This window comes from Eurosta solidaginis, chromosome 4 (genome assembly GCF_040869045.1).
Source record: "Eurosta solidaginis isolate ZX-2024a chromosome 4, ASM4086904v1, whole genome shotgun sequence".
NCBI classification, from domain to species: Eukaryota; Metazoa; Arthropoda; class Insecta; order Diptera; family Tephritidae; genus Eurosta; species Eurosta solidaginis.
In genome coordinates this window covers 251,425,435-251,438,834 of record NC_090322.1, presented here as the reverse complement: position 1 = coordinate 251,438,834, position 13,400 = coordinate 251,425,435, and the positions used below count along the sequence as shown (strand labels likewise).

General features: G+C 38.9%; 1 protein-coding gene across 4 annotated transcripts in view; it reads right to left on the bottom strand.

Moving 5' to 3' along the window:
• Window positions 1-13,400, bottom strand: part of nAChRalpha3 (nicotinic Acetylcholine Receptor alpha3) — a 515,737-nt gene that overhangs the window by 316,319 nt on the left and 186,018 nt on the right. The window lies entirely within an intron of this gene.

The following is a 13,400-nucleotide window of genomic DNA, read 5'->3' as shown; positions in this document are numbered from 1 at the left end:
TAAAAACCAACCATTACACGTCAACACATCTCCGTACCACCTGCAAAGATGGATACCAGTGCGTATGCGTAACTTTTTAATATTATTTGGTAGCTGCAGTTAGGATAAAGACACACAAGATGGGCAAAGAAATTTTTATTTTCAACGACAACCAGGCTGCCATTAAATCTCTTGGCTTCTACTCGCTCAATTCTGAACTAACAGTAAAATGTCACCGAACTCAGCATGAGATGACCCAATAGAACCTTTTTCACCTCACATATGTTCCGCGACACAAGAACATCGAGGGAAATTGCATTATAGACGAACTACTAGGCAGGGTACGACCGGGCTGACTCTTCCTGACCAAGAACGTCCTTTTCCACAAGCAAGCTAATGCTAAAAGAGCATATTGACCATCAAGCCGACGAAAGTGGCAACAAATACTGGGGTTTCGGGTATTGAAGGAAACCTGGCCAGAGTTTGATCCTAGAGATCCCGTTCAGTTTACAACTTAATACGATTTCCACACGAACTGGGCATTGCCTTAGAGGTAGGCATGCAGAAAGGATAAGGAAGGAGTTGTAAAGAGGTTGAACAAGAGTAAACGGCGGTTATCATGTCATCAAAATGGTTCAATGAGGAAAGGTAAAGGTGTCTGTTCGTGCTATCACAACGGTCCTAATATCACCGGTTAAAGTGTACCCTCGGGCAGCCACTTCAACTTAGCTTATATGCAAATTTCAGTGAAAAATATATATATATTGCAACCGAAAAATTTTTGTTGATAAATCGATAAATTTTCGATGACAAATTGAAAACTTTCAATCAATAACTTTTTGATAACATGTCGACAAATTTTCGATATCAAATCGATAACTTTTTGATAGAAAATCGATAACATTTCGATGAGAAATCTATAAGTTTACGCCAGGTTACGTCAGTTATTTGATAGCAAGTCGACAATTTTTTGATAGTAAATCTATAAATTTTTGATAGCAAATCGATAACACTCAGATAAAATCGATTTGTTTTTTGACTGCTAATCGTAAACTTTTCGATGAAGAATTGGTGAAGCTCAAAAGTAAAAACTAGTAAAGCTCCAATAACAAATCGGTAGACTTCCTACTGAACTAAATTCTTGAAACCTCTTACATGGGGCGTAGCATCGATACAAGGCAACAAAAAAAAAAAAATAAAAATTTCGAGGCATTGTTGACTGAAGTTGTCTCTTTTGATCTCAAATACATTTAAGCGTCTCCTGTGGCGTGGTGCTACTTGGAATCGGTTCCAAATTTTCAAAACTCTTATGAATCTTATAAACATATCGAAACCCCATCTATCGGATTTTTTTTGTTGCATTTACAAATATCGTACGTAGGGGTTTGTGGGGGTCGTGCTATCAATTTGTAGAAATTGCACTACAAACTCGTAACTCGAAACACAATGTTAGGAGCGCTGATATAATGCAGCAAATTTCGATAAAATGGTTCCGTTGTTGGCGCACGGGTTAAATTAATTAGAAAATGCATATGAAATTTCTTAAAAAAAACTTTGCCTTTTAAGTAGCATTCGAGTAAGCTAAACACTTGGAATTTTAAATGTGGTTCCCATACCTAAGAGAGTGCAATACCTTTTACAAAAATGTTTCTTCATTGGGCTCCAGAAGCAGATACAAAAATATTTGTTATATATATAAATAAATGAAAACACAGCGGGAACTGTTTCCTCAAAGACATGCAAAGTGGATACTGATAAATTGTTATTGTAAAATTTTAACATTCTAATAGCGATACACCTTTAAAGTTTTGTTTAAGTACACATTTTCTGCTGCATTGTGGTACATTTATATAAAGGTAGTGTTTAAAATTTGTTCTGTCTCCCTTTTTTTGGAGAATCATTTCCAAAAATCATATCTCATTGTCGCAAAAACATAATCTTACAATTGACGTTCAAATTTTGACCAATTACCGCACCCGAAATGATTAATTGCAATGCAAATTAAACTTTCAAGTTTTGACATCCGTATATATGTATATCATACATAAACACAAAAGGGCATATCAACACCTTTCCCTGTTCATTTTCTTGCCCCTATTTTTTGCAATTATCCTGTTTTTGCGAATCTACATAGCATTTTGTTTTTGCATTTGCAAATGATGTGTTATTGCTCGACTTCTAACAACAACAACAGCTTCAGCCGGAAACATGTTGTACATAGCCTAGTTGAACGATGACTGTGTCAGTATGTGTGTGAAATGCATGTGACGTTACGCAAACATGTTAGTATGTTGTTATCACGCGATTACAACAATCTATGCTATCTTGTTATGCCATTTGAGTGGCATTTCAAATGGATTACCACGCCTACTAAGCGCACGTTAATGTAATTTTGGTAAATTTTATATTTAGCTTCTCGTGTTTGCTTGGTAGTAATCGTAATTTTTTTGTTGTAAATTGGTTTAAGTTGGAAAGGGAAATTGATTATAAATATACCGAAGTACACGCCGATAACTTGTTGATAACAAATCAATAACTTTCGATAAAAAATCGATATATTTTCAAAGAACAAATTTTGAATAGGTTACCTGATAAACCATCGATAAAAATAGATAATTCATCATTTACGTTTGTTATCGATAAGAAATTTATGACACTTCAATAACACACCGATAACATGTCAATACCTCGCCGACAAAGGAGTCACGACCAGAACCCACCGAAACCAGTCCTGTAAAAAAATGTATGGCGCGATAGCCCCCGAAGAGATTTTAGGCCGAGCTTCTCTTCCATTTGCTCGTGCTCCTTTTACTTTTACTTACAAGTTGGCGGTACAAGACCTACTTATTTTATGCCGACTCTGAACGGCATCTTTAAGTTAGTTTTCTCTGAGAGCTTTTCATGAAAGCTATACACTCGGAGTGCTTGCCAAACACTGCCGAGGGGCGACCCCGCTTAGACAAATTTTCTTCTTATTGAAAAACCTTGTTTCTAAAATTTTAATGTTGCTTTTCCTGGGGCGTGAACCCAGGATCTTCGGTGTGGATGGCGGAGCACGATACCATCACATCACGGCGGTCCGATAACTGATTGATAACAAACCCTTTACGCTCAGATAAGAAGTCCTTAGCCTTCGAAAACAAATAGACAAATTTTCAATACCAAATGATCGACAGCTTATCGCAAAAATACGAAGCTCGTCTGTTAAAGACTAATAACTTATAGTTTACGTTTTTTGTTTGTAATAAATGTATAGCGCTTCGATGACAAATCGATAACTCGCCGATATTATCGCCATAAGAATCCTATATCAAATGCATAACAAACCAACATAGTTTTTAAAAATATACAGATAAAATTACCATTAATCATCAAAAAAATTCCATAATTAATAGATAACAAATCGGTAACACTCCGATAACACATCGATAACTTTTCGATAGCAAATAGAAACATTTTCAATAACAACTTTTCGGTAACCCATCAATAAAAATCCATAACCCGTCAACAAAAAACAGAAAACTTATCCATTATATATGCTATCGAAAACAAATTCATAATACCACGATGAAAAACCGACAATTCATTTATTCGTCCCCGACAGCAAGCTGATAATAAACAAAAGGTTAACCAATCAATAACTTTTTCGAAACTAAAATGAAAATACGGCCATTAATCCGTCGGAAACAATCCGATGACTCGTCGATAACAAAGCAGAAACACTCCGATCACAAATCGGTAACTCTTCTGTAGCAAACTGACGATTTTCCACAAAATGTTTTCAATATTTCATCGATAAAAATCGATACCTCCTTGACAAAATCTTACAGCTAATTAATTACGTTTTTTATCGATACGGACACCGTGGTGTGATGGTAGCGTGCTCCGCCTACCACACCTTATGCCCTGGGTTCGCACCCCGGACAGAGCAACATCAAAAATTTTAGAAATAAGGTTTTTAAATTAGAAGAAAATTTTTCTAAGCGGGGTCGCCCCTCGGCAGTGTTTGGCAAGCGCTCCGGGTGTATTTCTGCCATGAAAAGCTCTCAGTGAAAACATGTAGGTCCCGTCCGGCCAATTTGTATGGAAAATCAAGAGGAGCACGACGCAAATTGGAAGAGAAGCTCGGCCTTAGATCTCTTCGGAGGTTATCGCGCCTTACATTTATTTTTTTTTTGTTTTTAATTTTTAAAAGCGATGAAAATTGTACCCCATACCGAACCAATGCTAATAGATAACAAATCTATAGTTTTTTGGAAAATAATAGCTCATCGATAAACATCGAAAACCCTTATAACTTGTCTGTAATATTTGCTATCGATGAGAAATTTGTAATACGCTGTTCAGGTAGGAAAAGGTACTAAAAAAATCTTTACTCCTAACGACAGGCAAGCGGCATTTAAATACATCGGGTCTTACTCGTTATATTTTGAATTAACTATAAACAGTTGCCAACCTTTTCAAGACATATGTAACCCCACACTACAGTGTACACCTTAAGTACATAAGTCCCGAGATACGGGAAATTGAACGTTTAGGTTTAGTCTTTGGTACATACTAGCTAATACTAAAAGATCACATACATCGCCAAGCCAACAATTGATGGCTATGAAACCCAGGGTGTCGGATATCAAAGCAAGGCAGTCGCTCTTTAATTAAAAGTTAAAATTACACGGGAATTATTTTCATAATTTTTTCGTACTTAATCGTATTAATTTCGTTCCATTATCAAAACGGAAATTTTAATTTATGTTTTGGCGTTTATATGCAACAGACAGACAGTTGAATAAAAATAATCGGATTTATTCGATGAGAAAGTGATTTAATTGTTGTAAGGGTTTACAATCAGACATATTTACGCACATTCGCCCGTACTCGGGCAATTAAGCTGCAGAATTAATCCTTTATACTCTTTGTTATTTTAAAAAAATTTTTAATTTCATTTCACGTCTGATTCAATTGAAATTAACAGAAAAATCGCCGGATGATATTAAATCAGGCGTGCAATAAAAACATAATTAAAATTAAATCAATTCAAATTGAGTGGTGTTATGCAGCGGATGTATGTATATATGTATGCATGTATAAACATGTGAACATGTGTATATTCAGTCTGTAGAAGTGCATATAAATGATCGGTTAGTATTTTCACATTATATTAATTTAATTAATCTACAATAACTGAGAAGTACGGCTTATAATTCATAACAATTATTAAAGCTCTTTTTATAACGCCGAAAGATGTGCAAAAATGCATAATTTACTTTTTGAAAACGACTAAGTTCATATTTCGCAATCTTATTTTACAGCCAGCGGTGTTGCTCCACAGGGTATTATTACTTTATTCGCATACCAGAGATAGATATAGATTCATTTATATTGTAGTGAATTTTAAGAAATCTCGATAATCCTGCAACTAGTGTTCGAATCGTTGAACTGTCGAACAAATAACTCAAATATTCGGTATAACAATATGTTCTTTTTTTCACAACACTATTGTGGTAGTAGTACTTCGCAATGAAACTACGCGCGAGTTACATACGAATATTCACCACCCTCTTAAACCATTTCTCTTTAAAATACTCTCTTTTACATACTCTCTTAATCATAGCTTTAACGTTAGTAAGTAAGGCTTTATATATGTATATAAACATTACTTTCAATAAAAAAACCTTCTTCTTGGATGAAACCTCAAACGAGTAAGTTCAAATCGGAGTTTCATTAAAAGTTCCAAGTGGATTCAAATCAACTAAATGAAAGTCGCGCACTTCACTTAAAACATTTATAATCAAACTGATTGACTATGCGCTACTTTTATACTCTCCATCTATTTCTCCCAGGGTCTGAACTTTTCGCAAACAGCCGTCTCGAATAGTTGCTTACTTGTTTCTATTTTATGTATATCGTATTGGCATTGGCTACATACATGTATACCTGTAGTATATGTAAGGCAATATGCGTACTTTAGTGCCGTGTACTTGTGTGTGAAATATTTTCTGCTTGCTTTGCTTGCTGGTGAGGAATCCCTTGAGGTGCATCTCGATACACATTTCCCATCGGGAGACGGTTTAGAAGAACCAGCAGACATCACTCACACTTTGATCACGGAGCTAGTGGTGCCGGGCTTGGTGACCGATACCAAGATCGAGTGGGCAGTGAAGACGTTTTCTAAGTTTAAATCGCCGGGCCCAGATGGTATATTCCCGGCCATGCTACAAGTCTCAAGTAGGGCGGTCGTGGAATGGCTTAAAATAATATTCGATGGGTGCATAAGACTGAATCATGTACCGAACTCTTGGAGAACTGCTCGTGTAGCTTTTCTACCAAAGGCGGGGAAGATCGGTCACGTGTATCCCAAAGACTATAGACCCATTAGCTTAACATCATTTCTGCTCAAAACCTTTGAGAGGCTGATAGATGTGTACATAAAGTCCAACGTGGATGAAAAGCTCCTCTCCACAACACAGCATGCGTACAGCAAAGGCAAGTCGGTAGACACCGCATTGCATAGGGTGGTAATAAGCATAGAGAAATCCCTGGAATATAAGGAGTATGCTCTAGGAGTCTTCTTGGACATTGCCGGGGCTTTCAATAATGTTGCAAAATGGGCGATTATGGATGGTCTTAATTACATTAAAGTACATCCTGCCTTAATCAGATGGATCGGCTGCAAGTTAAATTGCAGAAAGATTACATCACAATGGGTATTGTACGAGGCCACGAAATCAGTGGACAGGGGCACGCCGCAGGGAGGGGTGCTATCACCTCTGCTGTGGACACTGGTCATCAACCAACTGCTCAGGCAATTCGATGAGGGACCCGTAAAACATACGGCTTACGCAGATGACGTTGCAATTGTCATAAGTGGGAAATGCCTTCCAACGATTAGTTCTTTGATGGATCGGGCGCTTCGGGATATTCATACCTGGGCATCTGTCGGGCTGAAAGTCAATGCGGAGAAGACGGATATGGTCTTGTTTACAAAGAGGTACAAGGTCCCAAATTGGACCAGGCCTAAGTTCTCCTTACAGGAAAAACCTTGCACAAAATATCTAGGAATCATCCTAGACAGTAAGCTGTCATGGAAGCTCAACGTGGAGGAGAGGGTCAAGAAGGCCTCAACGGCACTCTATGCATGTAAAAGAATGCTGGGGTGTACGTGGGGCCTATCGCCCTCTCTTTCTCATTGGGTTTTTAGAGCGATTGTAAGCCCTATTCTATACTATGGAGTTCTTTTTTGGTGGAAAGCCACACAAAAAACAACATACGTTACAAAGCGTTAACGACCGCAACCAGGCTCGATGCTTCGGGGCAGCTTGAGCGCCGACCATATGGCCATAGTAGTATAGCGTCCTCAGTCACAAGACGAACAGACTACATGATTCCCTACCTGCACTTTGAGGGAGATCTTAAGGCCACAATAGAGGTGGACGGTTGGCGCAAGTGTGCGCAAATGGCGGACGAGGCGATACATGTGTACACCGATGGTTCCAAAATAGTGGAAGGAGTAGGGTCTGCGGTATACTGCGCTGATCCGGAATTAAGCAGATCCTACAGGCTGCCGGATTACTGTAGCGTTTTCCAAGCGGAAATATTAGCCGTAACCAAAGCAGTAGAAACCCTGGAAGAGAATAGCTTAAGCTGCAACCGTGTTAACTTTTATATTGACAGTCAAGCAGCAATTAAGGTAATAATCTCGCATAGCACAGCATCTAAATGCGTGTTAGAGTGTAAGCAGTCTCTGGAGAGAATCGGGACAGGGAGAAGCATACATCTATATTGGGTCCCAGGGCATATGGGAATAGATGGGAATGAAAAAGCGGACGAATTAGCTAAAAAGGGCGCATCCCTTGAAGCTTGCTCCGTAGACGTCCCAATTAGATTGGGCGAGATTAAGCGAAGGCGAGAGGTGCACATGATCGACCAAGCAGAAAAGGCGTGGGTTCAAGCGCGGGGCTGTTAAGTGTCGAAGATTATGTGTAGGTCTTACAACCTTAGACTAACACAGTTGCTTCTATCATTAAAAAGAGAGAACTGTAGACTCATGACGGGTATTCTGACTGGACACTGCCTTCTGGCGTCACATGCCTTTAGATTAGGCTTGGTCAGTGATAGCAGGTGTAGGAAGTGCGGGTTGGAGGAGGAAACGATCGAGCACGTTCTGTGCTCGTGCCCTGCACTTGTCAGGCTAAGACTCCAGCTGTCAGATCTAGAAGCAGCAAGTGGCTTAAGTCCTAGGAAGCTTCTAGTATTTGCCAAGAGGACGGAGTTATTTTATAACATAGGTCCTGGTTTTTGATAGGGTTTTTCAGTTTGGTCGTTAAAACAAACTTCTGGTAACACTACGGACTCAATCAGTCTATGTGAGGTCCTCATGGACCGGCCAGTTCAACCTAACTACCTTTGCCGGTTTTGTGCAGCATTTATTTATTAACATCACAGTGACATATCGAAACAGCTAATATTCATCACTTATTCTGGAAAAGTGCCCGGTGTTAAGTAACTAGCTGTTCTGAAAAAGTTCTCGCCTCTAAACAAATATCCGGTTCAAAAATAGGATCCGGTTCAATAAGTATTTTGATCAGAAAAAATATCCTGTTCTGAAGTAGTACACGATGCTTCAAAACTATCCATTTGAAAAACCACCTAGCTCAAAAGAATAGCCCAGTTCCAGATAGTACTCGGCTTTAAGAAACAACTGATTCTAAAAAATTATACGGTTTTGAAAAAGTACCCGGTGCTAAATAAGTGCCCGGAAATGAAAAAGTACCCCGTTCTTAATAAGCGTCGGTTCAAAAATATACCCAATTTCATAAAAGTAGCCGGTTTTTAGAAAGCACCCAGTTCTAAAAAGTACCCAGCTAATAAAGGTACCCAAATTTAAAAAAGTAACTGGTTTTAAAAGCGCCCGATTCTGAATTAGTATTCGATTCTGAAACTGTATACCCTTCAAAAATAGTAAAGAATTCGGTTAATGCCATTTTTCGTAAATCAAGCAATTATTATTAATTAAATAAAAATTAGGCATCAAATAAAATGATAAAATTACTTAAGTATAATTAGTTTAAGTTGCTTTGAAATAAATTCAGTTTGATTTAATCAAATTTAACTTTTTCAAACAGCAAAAAATACAGCAAGGTCTTGGCATCATATTTCAATCGCCCTCAAAATTTAAAGAAAAATGCAAAATGTTAAGACAACTCAGCCAAATGCATTTACTTAAGGATTTTTGTCGTTGCTTGACCCACTTTGGAGAATCGCAAAATATTTCTGGGGCATCTACGTGGACAATTTGCGACAACTGAAGCGTTAAACCAAAAAGGGAACTAAAACAATAAAATAAACGTAAAGTGGGTCATAAAAAAATGGTAATGGAAGAAGCAAAGTGAAATAATTGATTGGCGAAAAATATTAAAGTGACGTAAAAAGCAATGAACGAACGATGGCTGTCGCAATTTTGGAGGACAAAGAAGATGGCTGTCTTAAAATATAATCTCCGCAATGGTAGAGGTGATATTTTTCTTGGGTTCAAAGGGCATACCTTACTACTACGGCGGCTCCATAAATATTATGTAGGTAGGTAAGATAAATGTGTCACTATTATCAACAGTCTAGCTGTCATTCTTTGTCAAGCACTTTGTCGCACGCCCACTCAGTGAATGAGAAGAAAATCTGCGGCAACTTGGTGGCTGGTTGTAACAACTAACAAGCAAAAATAAAGATGGCAATAACAGTAATAACAATATCCGGTAAGACAATATTTCTGAAAAGTTAGCACGAAAACGCCGTAAGCCAAGCACTAATCAACTGGGGCAACTATTCTATTATAAACGGTATATAAATTTTGTATGTATTGCGTATCCTATTGCTTGAAGCTGGAAATCAAACGGAGAACAACTATTGCCAATCAGTGCTACTTTGGACTGAGTAAGCAATTGAAAAGCAGAGCCCTTACGAACAAAAATAACGCCCTACAATTCGCTCATCATAGCTGCGACCATGCATGGCTTGGAATCATGAACTTTGCCGAGAGAAGATGAGATTGCTCTTGGAGTGTTCGAGAGAAAAGTTCTCCGAGAGATTTTTGGTCCTGTCCGTGATGCTGACGGCGAGTATCGAAGGAGGTATAATGATAAGCTGTATGAGCTTTACACAGTTATGACGACAGTGCAGCGTATAAAAATTAAAAAGGCTTAGCTGGCTAGGTCAAGCTATGCGAATGGACGAAGACGCTCTGTACAAGAAACTATTTCAGTCAACGACACAGCGTGGAAGTAGAAGAAAGGGGAAACCTCCACTGAGTTTGGAGATGCGGGTGGAGAAAGACTTGACCTCCTTTAATGCTCCCAATTGGCGTCAGTTATCGTAAAACAGGAAAAGCGTGACTGGCGTGACTTGTTACGAAACGGCCAAAATCGCTAAGGCGGTTAAGCGGTAATTTATGATTATGATAAAACTGGAAAATGAAATACTTAAAATTGCCTTAATGAAACACCTCCGCACAGAAAGCTCCAATTAAAAATTGCAGTTTACACAGTTATAACGAAATAGGGCCCAAGGAACGCTTAGGCTCCATTTTGATCCACATTGTCCTAAAACCAATAACTAATGTACAATGCATATATTCAATTAAACATTTTGGTTAGTTTAATAAACATACTGATATTCTTTATGGACTATTTCGAATCCACCCCTAAAGCTCTTGACTTCATGTTTGCTTGAGTAGAGCACTGTCAGCGGAAATGGTTGACCGCCTCCATAAAAACGACCTCAACAAATCTCCTGCACCTCTCTTTGAAGGGGATTCCAATGCTTTCCGCATGTGAGCCAACTTTCCAGCGTTCTGTTACAATGGTTCTGTTCCAGACATTTCTAGTAGAAACTCTCTTCTTTTACGGTGTCATCAGACCATACTTTCTGGGTGATCCTGCAGTTAGATATGGAGTACAAATTGCGAATTACGGTTTTCTTGAGATTGGTAAGAAATTCACTTTTTATTGATGAAACTGGCCGGTGCACCGTTGATTTTTCAGAGGCCATCTCATACTCATTTTCTTTGCCGTCAATGTTCCTGTAATCTGGTACTGAAGTGAGCAAAGCCTGCTGCTTCGCATGATGCTCTCAAATGCCCAACACAAAATGAAGGCCTGTAGGCCTCCCCTTACAAATCTAATGAGCTATTGTGAGACTAAAAGAGAGGATCCAGTCTGCAAGAAAGGTAATCCCGAAAAATATTACCCATTGCCATATGACGGGCATATATTGCATATTATGTTCTACTTTCCGGTGTACCACCTTGTGCTATATCTGAGCTTAAAAGTCTTGCAAACCTCACACAGGCATGTTTTATAAGACCCTTAAGCAGCTTTCGCATGCTGATGATTTTGATGTCACTGCCCTTTTCATGCCTGCAGTATGTTGTATATTTTCTGGTTTGGTTAAGCAGGCAAAAACCTAGCCCTTGAATTTCACGGAGACAAGTCAAAATAGTTAAGTCAAGGAAAGAATTCCCACTTCACACTCCAAGGTTCAAATCCGAGTCCATGAAGGACCTCTCCTCTGGGGACCGGCATTAACAGCGAGAGCAATGACAGCTCAGAAACCAAATAAGAAGGTACTCATGACTTTCAAGTGTTGCTTATGAATAAGTAGGAAATCAATATATATGTGGCTTGTAATCATAAACTGCGTCAAGATAATATGGGATTGTCCTTTGAGAATTTGGGAGAAAAATTCCCAGGAAGATCCGAGGAAAGTTCAATAATTGGTGGAAAAAGCTCTGCGTTGCTCTGTATAAAGCGCAGCGATGAAAGCAAATCCCCCAGCGGGTTATGGGGCTTAAAAGGTAGGTATGCCTGTCGTAAGAGGTGACTTAAATACCAAATTGATTCAAGGGGTTGTGTAGCGCAACCCTCTCAAGGGAGGCTATATAGCTTCTCCAACCCAATTGTCAACCTCAACTACCGTAGAAAATCCTGTTTCATTAACATCCGAGGCTCCGGCGACCCCGAATTCCTGATGGATCTAGGGGGTGGGAGGGCGGTATGGTGTAGATGGTTTCATGTGGTCATACAAAATCGTTCCCGAGATGGTCGGGCTAGTATATTTATGGTGCTTGTTACCGGAACGTACCGGATGTGCATCCGGCAAAGGACCATCAAAAACCCAAGGCCTTCGGGGAGTATCCTTATCGCTGCAACAACAACAACATGAATGTACAAAAGCTTTGCTGAATAGGCCATATGAGAATGCATGGAGTCACTCGAGCTCATATGATATACCTAGTGATACCCGACTTTGGTAGCAGACGATGAGACAAATGAAGGTATGCTCAAATACCTTGGTGATCCCAGTTATAGCAGAAATCACTAACCTAGTTTACTATTGTTCAAGCAGCTAATCGCCTGGTAATAATGATAGGGTAGGTCGCCTTAGAGTGCCTGCGATTCTACAGGCTCTCCTTCTTCTCAATTTATTTTCAGTTTTTTAGCTTGCGTAGCGGGTAATCATATTTGTTGTTTACTTATAATGCCAGTGGCTCATTTTTATTTTTTTTTATTTCTTTGTCACTGTGCTTATATATGTATTAGGGTATAGCAAAAACATGTCTCTTCTTCTTGATATCTCTATAGTGAAAATGTTTTTCAGGTTAGTCAAAATATAGCCCGTAAACATTTTGGCTTTTTTTTGATACTTTCTCCCGGGAGAAAAGGCTTTGAAGAGATTCACAAGCTATAATCGAAACATCTGCCGTCCTGATTTCACGTTCTTTAAATTTTTCCCAAATTATCAAATATATTCAAAAACAAGTAAGGAAGGCTAACTTCGGGTGTAACCGAACATTATATACTCAGTTGAAAGCTGTGGAGACAAAGTAAGGGAAAACCACCATGTTGTAAAAAGAACCTAGGGTAACCCTGGAATGTGTTTGTATGACATGTGTATCAAATGGAAGGTATTAAAGAGTATTTTAAGAGGAAGTGGGCCACAGCTCTATAGATGGACGCCATTTAGGGATATCGCCATAAAGGTGGACCAGGCCTGACTCTGGAATTTGTTTGTACGATATGGGTATCAAATGAAATGTGTTAATGATAATTTTAAAAGGGAGTGGGCCTAAGTTCTATAGATGGACGCCTTTTCGAGATATCGCCATAAAGATGGACCAGGGGTGACTCCAGAATTTGTTTGTACGATATGAGTATCAAATGAAAGGTGTTAATGAGTATTTTAAGAGGGCGTGGGCCTTAGTTCTATATGTCGACGCATTTTCGAGATATCGCCATAAAGGTGGACCAGGGGTGACTCTGGAATTTGTTTGTACTATATGGGTATCAAATGAAAGGTGTTAATGAGTATTTTAAAAGGGCGTGGGCCTTAGTTCTATAGGTGGACGCCTTTTCGAGATATCGCCATAAAGG